The 16,590-nt window shown below is 37.4% G+C and overlaps 3 non-coding genes across 3 annotated transcripts; all 3 read left to right on the forward strand.

Moving 5' to 3' along the window:
- Window positions 1-12,755: 12,755 nt before the first annotated feature.
- Window positions 12,756-12,844, forward strand: Trnai-uau (transfer RNA isoleucine (anticodon UAU)). Its single transcript is given in 2 exon segments — window positions 12,756-12,793; window positions 12,809-12,844. It is a non-coding gene; the product is annotated as a tRNA-Ile (tRNA).
- A 1,674-nt stretch (window positions 12,845-14,518) lies between these two features.
- Window positions 14,519-14,607, forward strand: Trnai-uau (transfer RNA isoleucine (anticodon UAU)). The gene is given in 2 exon segments: window positions 14,519-14,556; window positions 14,572-14,607. It is a non-coding gene; the product is annotated as a tRNA-Ile (tRNA).
- Window positions 14,608-15,653: 1,046 nt separating this feature from the next.
- Trnai-uau (transfer RNA isoleucine (anticodon UAU)) lies at window positions 15,654-15,742 on the forward strand. Its single transcript is given in 2 exon segments — window positions 15,654-15,691; window positions 15,707-15,742. It is a non-coding gene; the product is annotated as a tRNA-Ile (tRNA).
- Window positions 15,743-16,590: the final 848 nt, after the last annotated feature.

The raw sequence follows: 16,590 nt of genomic DNA on the forward strand, positions 1-16,590 counted from the left end.
AATCAGACACCCCTAAATGCAAGAGCATGATGCAGAAACAGAGTCCACTTGAAGAAGCATTTGCATTTCGATGGGCCTTCACTATATCCGCAGATGTTTTAGTAATTACAATCAAGTTTCCCACCACCGCTAATATCATTATAATCCACAAAGCAATATGAAAGAAACTGTTTCCAATAAGTTCGGTTTGTGATGAAATACTTGAGCTTGTGACAAGGCACTCGTCTGTGTAATCTTCACAATCAAAAACTCCATCAAACACTTTTCTTGTTGGAAGAACCTTTTTGTTGTTGTCGCAATAAAAATGTGTCAGAGATGAACAATTTAATTCGTCTATCAAATTATCACAATCCACAACTAAGTTGCATCTGCAAACACATAGTAATAAATAACATATCAACTTTAAGTTTTATAATGTAGGAATGCAAACAGCAGATCAATCCCTGATTCCCAAATTGGAGTCTTTGAAATCCTTGCCTAACTAAAAGAGTTGAATATTTAAGGAAACTGTAGTCAGCACGTCAAAGATACTTAAAACTTTTTTTCCCTTTAACAACATCCTTGTTTAGCCATGTTTATTGGCTCATCAGTGCCTGCTATTATCTCACTTTGTTCTAGAACTAGGAAGGAGAGAAGGCTGCCCAGTGGCTTAGATTCTAGAGTTACTCACTCTGAATTGATTTCTGCTAGGTCTATTTCTACTGAAAATCAGTTAATTAATTAACAGAAATTTATTAATCGATTCACTGAACGACAAATGATCTGGTTACTAATTCATTATTGTGACAGCACAGTTTTGATTATTTACTCTTTGGTATTTTACTCACCTGTCTCCTGTGCAATGATCATGATAAACTGGTGATGAAGAATCGTTTTCGTCACAATGCTTCAGAAAAGGACAAAATGCTTCATCACTCCCATCCGCACAATCTATTGCTTTATCACAAGTCTCAGTGGGATGCGGACCACTCCATGCGCTACATAGTTGTCTGGTTCGTTGACCAGTAGAAAACCAGTCACAAATGGGTGATTCATCTGGAATTGAGACTCACAGTTAGTGGCGTTGACAGGGGTCCAGGGGTAGGCTACTTATGGACCGGACCCAGGATAAATTTGGGAACCCGCGTAGTAACCTTCCCAAGGCGTCCAGAAACTTGAAGAAACCACCTCGCATGCGTTGGACGTGGAGCGCTTCTAGTAGAAGTGTCTTTGGCCCATCTCACGGTCCTACCCACAGTAATGTTAGTTTAATGTATTTTATCAACATTAGTAAAATTGAAGAACCAAATTGAGGTATTTTTATTCAGAAAGTTTTTCCAAGCAACTAATGTTCAATATTTCACGTTTTTAAATTGAAAACAGCATTAAAAGTTCCTTGATGTTTTGTAACTCCAATACCTCTTTACAAGTTTACATTTCTGTGATCTTTAGCGTAATGTTGCGAAACTAGCCTACCTAACGTGTTTGCGGGGAATGTCAATGTTATTGGTAGGCTAATTGTTTTGTAAAACTAACGCCTCCAACTCACCGAGACAATCAGCTCCACATTCGTCTTCACCAATGCGACATTCAAAACGTCCATCACATTTTGTCGCATTGATACGTCTAAAGTTTGTTATGAATCTGAAATAAAACGTGAAAAGAAATTGAATCTAAATTGTAGTTTGCTGGTGTTAGAACTTTTTTAATCAAAAAGGGTTAGATTGGATATTAAGCCATTTTCGTTTGAAGGACGCTTTTTTTTTCTCAATGTAGGCTCTTTAGTTGAATTGCAGCCTAATTCCATTGTGAGTGAATTGGTGCGTTCATCATTCTAGTCGTTGCAGGCAACGAAAGGCTAGTTTATAAACGTTCTAGTTGATCCAATGAGTTTATTTTGGAATGACTATCACAAAAAAATTAAAGTGCGGTAGTTTTCTGTCTACTTTCAGTTGTTGGATTATTTGTATAAAAATTCTTGAAAATAAACCAATTTTTACTTGTTTTGATGGCGCCATATGAAAGGGAAAAAACGATTTTCAAAACAAAAGCTTGCGTCATCATGGACAATTCCCAGACAGCAAAATCCGTCATTTTTACATTGATTCAATGTCTGCAGACGTTGAATCTATACTATAATCAATACTATTTTGCCAACTCCTATTATATGCTTCCAATTCTTTTCACTGCAAACATACACTAGGCCCACTGTATGTTTACTTTAGAAACACAGAGCAACATTGTGAGTATAGGCTACAGTGCCATAATGACATGACACTGCATAGAAAACAAAACCAGCGGTGGCCTACATTCAAATAAAAACGGCAAGAGCCGCCTCCATGCATATAAAACTTTTAAATAATCTTACCCCTCGCATTCAATTGTTGTAGTAGAACAGTCCGGAATATTTTTGCATCTCATTTCATCAGTTCCATCAGGACAGTCGTTAAAGCCATCACATATGCGATGAACATTAATGCATTTGGGTCCTAACGCACAAGGAACTTCGCTTTGAGAGCAACTGTTAGCACGAAGCAAAGGATCACAAATCTCACTGTTAAATTGTCTCTCGCATAAACATTCGTCCGATAAATCAGCGCAATCAAACACAGTATCACACACTTGCTGACGTTGTATAATTGTTCCATCAAGACAAGGCCAGCATTTGGAAATGTTTAAGATTGGCTTCCCATTTTCATTAAACGTGTAACAATCGTCTTCGTTGTTAAAACAAAATGAATGTTTTTTTGTAAAATTATTTAATGGAAAGTTGAGTCGCTGCGGAACAATGCATTTGTATGAAACTGCTGCCAAACTTTTAGTTCGAACGACTGCCCCTGCAAGCATGGGAATGCCATTACACTTGAAACCAAATCCAAATTGTTTTTCGTCTGATCCATCAGAACAATCTCTAACTCCATTACATAAAAAAGGGAAAGGAAAACAGAATGATTTATCATCACAGCGAAAATACTTTGGCCGAATTGTATTAGGACAATCGAGTTCATCGAAGCAATTGAGACAATTTGCCACATCATCACATCTCTGATCTTCTGTGAAGTATGCCCAATGCTTCCCTTCATCTCGGCATGAATTGTTGAACAGATTCCACGGCCCAACGCAGTCCATCTCATCCTTCCAGTCTTCACACTCATAACTCCCACTACATATGGCGTCATCGGGGACACTTTCTCCATTGAAACATGTGAACCCCCCAGTTGTTACTATCAGATCAGCAAACACGAAACAGCCAGCTAGAAACTCATGCATTATTTTTGTTTCGTCACAATCGCTCTAACAAATAAAAAGTAACATATGTTGATGCTCACTATGCACTGTTGTAGCATACACAATAATACTGTAGGCTACCCCATGTTTTTGTGTGTACTTTCTCAAACGAATTTTTGAATTTATTATTTTTTTTTATAGCAAAATGTCTGAACTGATATGACCATTTGTTTTAATTGCATAAAAACGTATTGACTTTGCTTGATCATTAAAGTTTTTGCGTCAACATAACTGTATTTTTGATTGGTTTAATCTCTGTCTTCAGACTGGAAAATATTCTTTTTAGAGCTTATTCTGGCATTTTCGCATACTTGGAGAGGCTTTGAACCACTGACGAAGGCCCGGTCACCAAGATGACAGAGTAAAGTTTCCGATTGTTGAAGTGTTGTTGGCGGGAAATTATTCCATCCATTAGATGCCACTGAATGGAGAACAGGTCTTAACGTGCGTTGCTTAAGCGCACACCCCAAGAGTCGAACCTGCGCCGCTTGATCTCGAAGCTTTTTCGTTCACGAAATCACGCGCTAATCAATCAAGCTATCGGGGCAGACATAACTGTGTTGTTTGTATCTTGTCACAGTGGATAAATATAAAATGAGTTGTTGCTTCCACTGATTTCTGTCACTTTTCACTGCGATTTTTGAACAAAAATTCTTGCCAATTTATATCAGTTTGTTGCAATGTTACAGTATATCCCAGACTGCTAGCATGCGATCAAGTGCAGTCCGCAATAATGACTCCAAAAAGCGTAACGATTTACTTGATTAGAACTAAATTGTTGGCTATTAATAGGACACAAAGCGTTTCCGAATGTCTTTTTAGGGAAACGCAATGTCAAAAATGCTGCAAAAAGAATTTCTCAAGATAATAACAACAAAAATAAATATTTAATAATGCACGTCGAGTAGAAAGCAGCGCAATTGAAACTCCATTTAATGTCTTCTGCCGACCGCGCTCGTCGTACCTTGATATTGCTTCTTCACAATCATGTAAAATAAACAATAAAATAATATTGCCTCCTTCACACACATTTCCTGGCTATCCAGCCAGACATACGAACACAAATGAATTCTCTGCTGAGTGTCAAAAAACCTAACTTGTTGCTGTTACTTAAATAATTACTAAAGTTTTGTATCGAATTGTTCGGGATTCTGCCACTGTCTAAAGTGGAAAGTGTAATAAAAAAGACAATTTTCCAAAATCTGTAAAGCTATTGAAAACTACATGCAAATTATTGAGAAGTCAGTTTCTTTTGACTGTCTTTATGGGTAATATACTGTCACTTAATATTGCTTGTAATATTTCTCAAACTCAAGAAAATGTCATTGGTTAATTTTTTTGCACCACAGTAAAAACAAAGTTGAATCTAAAAAGATTATACAAACGTTTCCATATCTTTATTGTTGAAAAATTTCATCTAGAAACAACTAATAGCCCAATCATAGCTCATTAAGGCATTATGCAGCGAATTTACAAACCTGAGCATGTCTAACAGCGTTACTTTTCTGTCAAGTCATGGCCCAAAGCATCTGCTCCACCTATTTTAAGTTTAAAACTTACTACTTCCTGAGGTATGATCGAATGAACCATGCTGTGTTTGCCACCTCCATGTAATTATATCAAACGTCATTATTTCTGACACTTCAAGGCTTATCAATTTCTTGTTGATCATCTACTGCAGTTTGTAACATGTTTAACCTCAGGGCGCACCTGCAGACCTTTAAAAACGTGGTGGCTAAGCCAGCGCAATTTTTTTTTGGTAGGTTTATAGGCTACCGAATCTTTTTTTAATTGCATGCAGGTTTTTATTACATAGCCTTTGCCCCTGCCTTTGCCTCACAGTTGCATTGTCTCAAGTAGGTTACTGTATGCTCAATGCGATAAGCAGAAAAAGAAAGAAAATTTTTTTAAATGTTGAGCTATACTATTATGTTATATAGTATTACTGTTATACAGTAATACTAGTATTATGTTATACTAGTAATACAGTAATACTAGTAAACTGTTATACAGTACAGTATTATGTTATATAGTATTACTGTTATATAGTATATAGTGTTATATTACTATAATGTTGTAACTATACTATTATGAAAACACACAGCCCAACTTTGGATGGACAACAAAATTGGATCCCACTTCAACAAAATATCACTTCATTTAGTGAACTAAATTAACAAAAAGAAAATAGAAAAATTATAATAAGAACTGGGACACACTTAGTTTTCATACATTAACAAAATATGCAATTTAGTATCAGATATAAAAGCATGATTATTATTATCATAAAGTTAAAAAAGTAACATCTTATTGCCTCAGATCTAAAAACATATAGCCTACTTTCTAATTCTAAAAGTAATACAGACATTTTTACAACAATTGGTCCATTTTCCTGAGGCCCACCTGGCGGTCTTCCATGGCGCACCGGTTAAGCAACACTGATCCATTGTGTGAAATGATGGGACGCTATCATCTATATATACGTAGACTTCTGTATGAGATTTGGAAAAGCAGAGCCAAGACTACAAATCAGTCATGCATGTCTTGTCCAACTGACCGCTCGAGAACTACTCTTCGAAACGCAGAAGCTGCGCTGTTTCGCCATTGTTTCACCATCGTCCGGCTCAGTGCTTTTCAACCTTTGAAACAACGGTACGTACTTTTTTATTTTGCCAAAATTTCAGACGCACAAACCAAAAATAGTTAGTTTGCAGCTATTTGTTTTTCCTATGTGTGAAATAATAATGTAAGGGTTATTCAATAAAATCTTGCAACTGAGCTGATTTTTAAGTCGATAGCTAAGTTGTAATGAATTGATCTGAATTCAACTCTGATGTGGTAGACTTGAATAAGTAGCGCACTTTTAAGTCATGAAACCGTAACCAAAACTAGCCCAAAAACACTACACTGCTGAATTTTTCTCGCAATTTTGAATCAAAACAAGCCCAATTCCGCGGGAAAACCAGCCCTACAATGAAGCACATTCATAGACTAAAAACTGAATCAGCATGACGGAATCCGACACATGGCTATTTGATCAGATTGTTATTATTAAATTCTATTTGAATAAGTTCCTTCTGATGATCCTATTGAGGCGAAATTAACAGGCTGTTAAGGTTTTAAGTGAACTAGTAACTAATTTTGATGGCTATTGCTTTCAATATGGCTTATTTGAATTACTGCACAAAACGAAAAGCAAAAATCATGGACAATTTTCATCCGCCTCATCCGCACTTCGTTTGTCATCTGCATTACAATATTTTTCATCCGCACTAGTGCGTAGCATCCCACGGGTTGAAAAGCACTGGTCCAGCTGAATACTGAGAACATTCGGGAAGATTGATGTGATGATCAAACATTTCTCACCAATTGGACACTTTGTCTTCCTCCTCCAGGAGATCTACCGCAGTCTTTTGTTAATGAAAAGTTATTAGTGAACGTCTCAACCATCACAATTTTGTGCAAATGAATGAAACCATACCTTGTCAAAAATGCTCTGATTTTGGAAAACTTTATAAGTATATAACAGGTAGGCCTATAAATGTAGAATCAATATAAGATAATTCTATATTTTTGAAGAAGTCAAGAAAACGACCAAGCAACCTAATTGAGTTTTATTTTTGCTAAAACTTTAATTTTACTGAAGTTTACTAATTCAATGCACGAAATTCACCTACAGCGTTTGTTGCCGGCTTTGTTCTTGTCCAGTAGCCCACAATGTAGAACAACAAGCGGGTTAGCTATTGATAAATTTCATCAAAATTGTGTCTTTCGCTGCAGCGATAAAACTATGAAAATCCTTCATTACTAAAAATACGAAAAAGGCTAATTCTCGGCGTTTTAATAAAATTGCCAGTTTTAATGCAAAAATTAATACAATCTGGCAACCCTAAACAAATTCTGCAACTCTGCAGTCGGAATGGGAAAAATAAAACTGAGAGGTCGGAGTCAAACATTTTTTCTCGATCCAGCTCTGGATACTGTAATGAACCAAACATGGCGCCTTTTGCTTGCTTCATTTAACTTGTAGGAAAGATATTTATGACGCAATAAGGAATAAGGTGATTAACTTATAAATTATTAAAAGGATGTAGCTACTGTCAAACATTTCTGATGTTATTCATAATATTTTGTAATTTTTTTTATGTTTATACTTCCCTCATTGTAAGAAACTGGACGACAAAAAGCAAATTTTCTAGGTTAAGACATTTTTCTAACATACAGCAAGCTACTGTTTCGAGCATCTCTCTGATCACTGGAATATTTTTAAGTCATTTATTTTTTCAAAGTCTATCCTAGAAACTATGTAAATGGTTTACGTAGTAATTTATCTGTTTGACAGTTTTTTGTCAGCAGAGTTATATACAATGGGCATATTTTTCACATGAAAGCCTTCTGACAAATAAGGTGGGTGGTAAATTGCGAGAATTCCGGCCAAAAATAGTGTGGAAAGCTCGAGTAAGCAAATTGTTGTGAAAACAACGTGACATAGGGCTAGCTCAAGTATGGTATACAACATTCTCGTAAATTACATAATATTGTATAATCTACTGTATATAGAAATATAATAATGCTATGAGGTATATTAATATAATATTTAAACAATAAAGAGTATTAATAATACAAAAGTGCTCAATGCCGAGCAAAAAAGCCAAGCAGAGCTAATTACATCAAATGTAGTTATTGCTTTCTAAACTTAGAGTAGAGGTTTTAGAAAGGAATAACTATATTTGATATTATTATATTTACATTATTATATATAGGCCTACCCACTATTATATTAAGTAAATTGAATGATTATTATCAAAGCAGGCTTTAGAGCCTGTTTCACCCTTTGTGGGGTCGTCAGAAGATGCTATAGTCAATATTCAAATAATAAAAACGCAGGACACTAAGCTAACATGCCTAAAAGAAAACCATGAGTGGACAACTGGACATAAATATGACTTTTTTGCATTCAGCGCCTTAATCTATTTCCAATTGCTGCCGCGCATAAGCTTGGGAAGGGTGAAAACAAAGTTTCCAAACTTTTCAAAGCAGGAAACATTCCCTCAGTTCAATTTAATTAGAACCAACGAAAACTAGCAATAAATAATTGATCAACGCGTCTTTCATTTGTTCTTGCACATGTAAGTTTATTTCATTATGATATTGCTGACAAAATAGTGGTTCAGTTGGCTTTGTGTGGTATTTACAACGCTTGTAAGCCTACAGCTACCAGAGTAACAAGATTTGATTTAAAAGAGTAGTTTTCAACATTTTTGTAGTCAGGAATCGCTATAACACATTGCAAATATAGCTATAGCAAGATCTTTGAAAAGAAATTACGGTATTGTTATTCACTGAAAATGTCATAGTTTTGTTATTGTAGGCTAAAATGCACTTGTGTGCGCTTCAACATAGGTAGGCTACTTCTACGTAGGCTACGCTTTTGCTCGACTGTACTGAAATTAACCGACCAATACCGAGAGCGATGCGATAATTAAGCTAAGTGTTGTTATTTCTAACCATCACAATCAAAAGCAACACATGCCAAACACAATAGAAGTTTAATAAAAGGTAGAAGCAACAAAATGCGAAACCGAAGTGAGATTTTAAAGACACACATATATGCAATGGTATGCAATGTGCATATATAGGGGAAGGGAAGGTAATTTGATACGGAAGGTAATTTCATTGTTCGTAAGCAATTGTTCGTAAAACAATTGTTCGTAAGCAATTGTTCGTAAAACAGTTGTTCGTAAAACAATTGTTCGTAAAATTAATTCTTCGTTTACAGTGTTGTACGTTGACGCCGTCAATTTCACGGCGTCAACTTTTTGTTGACGCTGAGGCTAGCGCCGTCAATTTATTTTTCAGTTGACGAAAGTGATAGCGCCGTCAACTATTTTGCCGATTTTAAGCGTCAAGCGCTAAGCGTCATTTTTTGTTTTCATGGAAAATCTCGTTTCACAATAAGAGTTTCACTATATATTCTGGCCAGCGCAACTCATCCGAATTACCGGCTTTGGCGTTGGTTGGAATGGCTCCCTGGAATACACGCGGAAGAAGTTCGCCAAATGGTGATCACCCATGTAGCCTATTGAGAACGAGGGATCAGAGACAGAAAGCAAAAAATCCATGAATGGCATCGCGGACGTTGAATATACTTTATTTCAAGAGCTCTATGCCCCTGAAAAGAGCGATGTTGGTGCAGTGGACCTCGTTAAAAGATTTATACATGCTAAACTATCACAGCACGCTTGGAACAGTGATACCTTTCCGACTAAACGTTTTCAACTTGTTTTTTAAATGCAACACTCCAATACTAACCAGCGCTGCTGTGGAACGCATGTTTTCACTTGGAAAGGACAATATGCGCAGGGGCGCCGGAAGTGGGGGGGGAGCGGATGCCCCCCTGCCCTCAAATTTCTGTGGATGGGGAGGGAAGAGGGAGCAATGGTGCCCTTTTAAGGTCATGTAAGCTACTGCACACTTTGCAATATAACAATTTATGCTATTCGCTTTTAGCCTAATTATAATGTTCTATTTTTGCTTCAAAATAATATTTACGACACAAAATTCTCCATCACAGTAAGTTATATTACCTACAACATTATAAAATAGCATGATGCCCTTCCGTGCCATTGTTGATTGTATAGCGGACACTTGTATCATTACTCGATAATGAGCTGATAGATGAGCATTATCGCTATATCTTATCTTAAAACTTAAAAACAAATTGGCCTTTCAGCAACAAAAGTGCCCTTTTTTCATACTCTTGCCCCTCCAGTCAAAAATCGCTCCGGCGCCCCTGAATATGCGTCCCAAACGCGGCAGATTGTCAGACAAACGATTTGAAATGCCTGTTTTTCTGCAAGGAAATAACTAATAGGCTGAGCAGCTAATTACAATACAGTCTCAAAACATAATATCTGCTCTTCATTTATAGCTATTGTTAGCCTGAACTTAGTTGAAATATTTCCGTTTTATGAGACGCTGGCAAAAAATAGCGCTAGAAGTTAGCGCTGACGCCGTCAATTTCTTCAAGAGCTTACGCAGTCCTTTACGCCGTAAAGTTTTTAGGCAATTCGCGCTGACGCTGACGCCGTCAAATTATTTCAATGACGCGTACAACACTGTTCGTTTACGAACAATTATTTTACAAACAATTGCTTACGAACAATTGCTTTACGAACAATTGCTTACGAACAATTTGCCTATAACCCAAAACAACCGCTCTGCATTTCCAATCGTTTTTGTATAAACATCTCATTTTTGCAAAAAAAAAAAAAGACTTAGGTAGTTATTTTATTAGGTTGACGTTTGCACTATACAAAACAAAACATGCAGCGTTTTTTCAAACTTTTGTGCCTCTTAAAGGTTTCGGACCCCTCAAATCATCCAGTGTCTAATAGGTCCCCCTAAGCCCCTTGTCTCCGCTACTGATTTTGATACACGCACAGTGATGATTAGAGTAACGTTGGCATTCCATAAATATTAACTCATTAAGACAAAATCTTATATTTTTTTATCAATTTGTAGTTTGTACTCAGTTCGGTATCAAACAAATGCCAAAGAATTGCTTTTCTGACAGCACATGCCGCTCTCAATGCTAAATCGTTTACTTTTTGTGCATAAAGTTTTGTGGCACTATTTTAACTACTTTTTCAGGTGACAAATTCTGGCTACGTTGCCCAGTGGTGACTGTGTATCCTGGGTTTGCTAAACGTTGGTTCGACCCCGGCCCAAAGCACCATGCTTTGTCTTTGATATGCACTCAATGGCATACTTGAAGCAAGTTGAAGGCAAGCATGAAGATTGTTTGCTTTATTGTTTATCCAAGGTTTCAATCACCTACCACGAGCTAGAATACGAAGAAAGGAACGGTGCAACTTCTACTAATGTAATTCTGGTTTATGAAACACTACAAATAAATTTACTGAACGTTTTTAGATGATTTTTCTGTCCTACAATTTAAGTATAAATCTCATAGTTTTAACAATGTCTGCAAATAAAGAAACAAAAGCTGTTGCTAAACAAGAAGAAAATGAAGCCAAATCTCAAGATGAACATACGGTTACTACAGATAGGAATGAAAAAAAGAAAACTTTGAAAAAAAAGACGAGTTTTAAGATGACGTCATTTACAGATTCTCCTGACTTCCCCCAAGAAGCTTATAACTCCCTACTGGCAAACTACAACGCCAAACATCCTTGTTGAAAGCAATGAATAAAAGCATGCCGAACTTTTCATCATACAATAGTAATTAATAATATCTAAACATGCTGTCAAAAATATATAAAATTGCAAAATTTTGAAATAAATAGACCGACCTACAATGGGCTTTGTGTTTGTGTTCTGCATCCAAGTCGTCTGTGCTTCATATAAGGAAAAAATGTAATTGGAAGTATAACCAGGTACTTCGCCACCAATAAATATTGTTCGTTTCATTATATTTACTATGAAAATCTTTTGTCCTTTCATCTATTCAGTCGGTTCCGACTGTCGTCGACTTTGTGCATAATTTCTCTCTATAATTCTCGGTTCCAGACAATTTGCTACCAACTTTCCCTTACAACTTTGGCATTATGCAGTAAAAATTTGATCGGTTGATTTTACATCTTTATCCTCCGGCTGAGAAAGCCTATGAAAAATTATTCCCCGCAGTAATGCATACTTGTAAAGGTTTTAAACCACCTAACGCAGAGGTCACAGAGGTTGATAGTGTAAAGTTTCCGCTTGTGGTTGAAATGCTGTTGCCTGTGAATTACTCCAATCACTAGGTATACTGCTGGATGCAAAGCCGTCCTTAGATGGCGTTGCTCAAACACATACCCCGAGACCGAGAGTCTAACTAACCCTTGGCCTTGATCCTGCAGGTTTTACTAGAACAAAGTCTGGAGCTTGACCAAATATATTCAATACGTTGTATGGCCCACTTAAGACGGTGATGTTTCTACTTATATTTTAAATTTTTGTTGTCAAGTCACGAACATCGAGTATTCACCCTCCTAATAAGAATGGTTTGATCCCGAAATTCTTGGTTCACAAGCAGTTCCGCATACTAACAGACTATAGAGGCTTACCCAGTTGCCCAGCTGACAATAGTTGCTCATTTTACACCTGTTTAATGTCTGGCAACGTTAAAGTAATGTATAATCAACAAAATTTGTTTACTGAGTGATAAATATTAAGCGAAAACGGGTCGCCACAATCAATTGCAAAACCGACAGACCACACTTCTTTTTAAAGTGATATTGTATTAATATTATCCGCTAGATGTCGCTATACGGCTAGCCACGCAACTGCACACCCGATTGTTTTTAACACCATCCAGCAAACCTAACAAATCTTTTATTTATTACAACTGAGACAAAAGAAGAACATCGAAAGACGTCGAATACGGTCGAAACAATGTAATACAACATACAAGTAATGACTGTTTTGCCCACTGAGATTTTTTAATAACAAGAATCAATAAATATGGCAGAACACTAACGTGCAGAGCTCCAGTTGCGCAATCGGTTAGCGCGCCGTACTTATAAACAGTATTGGAGTAATGCGGAGGTTGTGAGTTCGAGCCTCACCTGGACCACAATTTTGATCATTGCCAAGCCTATTTCTGCAGTTTGGAAACTCATGTCATATTACACAATAAATGTGTACGTAAATTTTCCTAGTTAGATTTGATGTTGATAATGATTGTGTTTTGTGTGCCTGATCTGATACAGACGTTGGCGATTATGGTCTTCCAAACTCCTCTGTCATGTGACATTCGTATAAAATTGTTAGATTTGATTGTTGTGTTTGTGGTCCATTGGTTCTTGCTTATGAGGCAGTAATTCTGCAACATCTCTCAACGGCTGCAACTAGTGCCCTGTATCACTGTCAGTGTTGGGATCTATTAGGCCCACATGTACCTTGTATCATGTCCAATAGTGCTAATTTTTCTAAATCTCTATGTCTGTGAATATGACCTACAAATTGCATCTGGCGCCTCCTAACTGTTGTTATTAATCTCCTTTCAGCCTTCGCCAATTCCATAACTTTGTCATCACTTTTCTTTTCAGTCCAAAAAATCCTCATCATTTGATATTATTGTTGTGAAATCATATTTTTTATCTTTTGTCATTATTGTAAACATGACTGGAGCAAGTGTGGAACATCACAGCCAACCTCACCGACATTTGAGAGTCAAAATACATTAATATCAATCTCTAAGTTGACTGATTGAATTTTTATCCTCGGACTGGGAAAGCTTCTTGCAGAGCTTAATCCTCTGCCAGTTTTGCATACTTGTAGAGGCTTTGAACCACTGACGCAGGCCCGGTCACAGAGATTGACAGAGTGAAGTTTCCGATTGTTGAAGTTTTGTTGCCGGTGAATTATTCCATCCATTAGATACCGCTGAATGAAGAGCAGTCCTTAGCGTGCGTTGCTCAAGCGCACACCCCGAGGGTCGAACCAGCGCCGCTTAATGTTGAAGCTTATTCGTTCCAGAAGTCATGCGCTAACCAACTGAGCTATCGGGGCGGAAGTCGGCTACATCTAGAAAAGCTTGCAGAGTGTTGTGCTCTACGGAAGCGAAACGTCGATATGAAGAAAATCAGAAGAGAATATGCTCGATGCTTTCAAAATGTGGCTATCGAGACGAGCCCTAACCCTAAGAGTCAGTTGGACTGTTGGACGCGCGAATGAAGGGATGGGAACTAAGATCGGAATCAGCCTTGCTGGCTCGACTCCTGTGGTGTGCGCTTGAGCAATGTATTTCAAGGACTGCTCTCCCTTTAGCGTCTACTAGGGGGTGGAATAACTCACAGATAATAACAATCGGAAACTTCACTCGGTTTTGGTTCATACTTGTTTTATTAATATGGTCAGTTGGGAGCAGGTGACTAGATGACCAAATGGTCTGTCGCTGCTACAAGCCAATCAGATTGAATTGTTCAACGCTGAACATACTTAAGCGTTTCTCTAGGTAGAAGGACTGTTTTGAAGCACTTGTTAGTTCTGTTTCTGAAAGTAGCTCAAATAATTTTGGCTTTAACCAACCGGCGGACGTTGACAAATTTGGGGATCACTGGTCGAGCGATCACATTTTTTAGACTAAATTTTCAATATCTTACATCAAATTCAACATTTTTACATTTGTTGCAATTGAGAACATCGAAAGACATTGAAACAATGTCATACAAGTTATGACTGTTTTGCCCACTGATATTTTTTAATAACAAGAATGAATAAATATGGCAGAATACTGACTTGCAGAGCACCAGTGGCGCAATCGGTTAGCGCGCCGTACTTATAAACAGTATCGGAGTAATGCGGAGGTTGTGAGTTCGAGCCTCACCTGGAGCACAATTTTAATTAATGCCAAGCCTATTTCTGCATTTTGGAAACTCGTGTCATATTACACATTTGTACGTAAATTTTCCTAGTTAGATTTGATGATGATGATGATTATGTGCCTGATCTGATACAGACGTTGGCGATCATGGTCTTCCAAACTTCTTTCTCATGTGACATTCGTATAAAATTGTTAGTTTTGATTGTAATTTCCTAACTTCTAAACTTCCTTGAATGGAGAGCAGTCCTTAACATGCGTTGCTCAAGCGCACACCCCGAGAGTCGAACCAGCGCCGCTTGATCTTGAAGCTTATTCGTTCCAGAAGTCACGCGCTAACCAACTGAGCTATCGGGGCGGAAGTTGGCTACATCTAGCAAAAGCTTGCAGAGTGTTGCGCTCTACGAAAGCGAAACGTGGATATAAACCAAATCAGAAGAGAATATGCTCGATGCTTTCAAAATGTGGCCATCGAGACGAGCCCTAAGAGTCAGTTGGACGCGCAAATGAAGGGATGGGAACTAAGATCGGAATCAGCTTCGCTGGTTCGACTCCCGAGGTGTCTGCTTTCCCTTTAGCGTCTACTAGTGGATGGAATAACTCACAGATAATAACAATCGGAAACTTCACTCGGTTTTGTTGATTTGTTCCATACTTGTTTTATCAATATGACCAGTTGGGAGCAGGTGCCTAGATGACCAAATGATCTGTCGCTGCTACAAAAAGTAATCAGATTGAATTGTTCAACGCTGAACATAGGCTACTTAAGCGTTTCTAGGTAGAAGGACTGTTTTGAAGCATTTGCTAGTTCTGAAAAGTGGCTTAACTGTGGCTTCAACCAACCCGCAGAAGCTGACAAATTTGGGGATCACTGGTCGAGCGATCACATTTTTTAGACTAAATTTTCAATATCTTACATCAAATTCAACATTTTTACATTTGTTGCAATTGAGAACATCGAAAGACATTGAAACAATGCTATACAAGTTATGACTGTTATGCCCACTGATATTTTTTAATAACAAGCATGAATAAATATGGCAGAATGCTGACATGCAGAGCTCCAGTGGCGCAATCGGTTAGCGCGCCGTACTTATAAACAGTATCGGAGTAATGCGGAGGTTGTGAGTTCGAGCCTCACCTGGAGCACAATTTTAATCGATGCCAAGCCTATTTCTGCAGTTTGGAAACTCATGTCCTTTTACACATTTGCACGTGATTTTGTTCAGTTAGAGTTGATATTATTGTTGGGGAATGATATTTTGTGTCTTCAGTCATTATCGTAAACGTGGCTGGGACAAGTGCGGAACATTACAATCAACCTCACCGACATAAGTCAAAAGACTTCACTATCAATCTCCAAGTTAGCTACATCTAGCAAAAACTTGCAGAGCGTTGCGCTCTACGGAAGCGAAACGTGGGCATTAAGAAAATCGTCTTTCTTACTTAATCCTGACTTAAATATTAAAGATTTTTTGTTGCTTTTAAAAGCTTTTCAAGGTTTTTATTTTATTTTGTAGCCTAAAACTAGGCTGATCCAGGCAAGCTAAATTTAAACTGTTTCGCCAGGCTTGGTCCAACAGACCTGTTGTAATCCTTCAATGATTTATTGAAGGATTACAACAATTTTCAGACGACTAAACCTAGAAAAAGATTCTTAATTTTACTGTACTTTTGCCTGGAAGTTAAACAGTAATCTATGGAGTAGGTTAGTTAGCCTATTCAAGGTAGGTAGGTAATTAATCAGTTAATTAAATTAATTAGATGGTTACTTAAATAGTTAAATTACATATCAAAAGTAAAGTCACTTCCCTAAATCTAGTGTTATTGTTTTTGAAAAGTTTTATTAATAAGGATATAGTTTGCTAGATTTTTTTGTTTAATTTTAGGACATTTGCCACATCGTTTTGCCACATCGTTTTGCCACACCATCACATTTGCCACAACAAAATTTTCCTTGCGCAATTAAGCGTAATGTAGTGGCCGCAGTGGCCGAG

Source organism: Aplidium turbinatum, chromosome 8 (genome assembly GCF_918807975.1).
Source record: "Aplidium turbinatum chromosome 8, kaAplTurb1.1, whole genome shotgun sequence".
Lineage (NCBI taxonomy): Eukaryota > Metazoa > Chordata > Ascidiacea > Aplousobranchia > Polyclinidae > Aplidium > Aplidium turbinatum.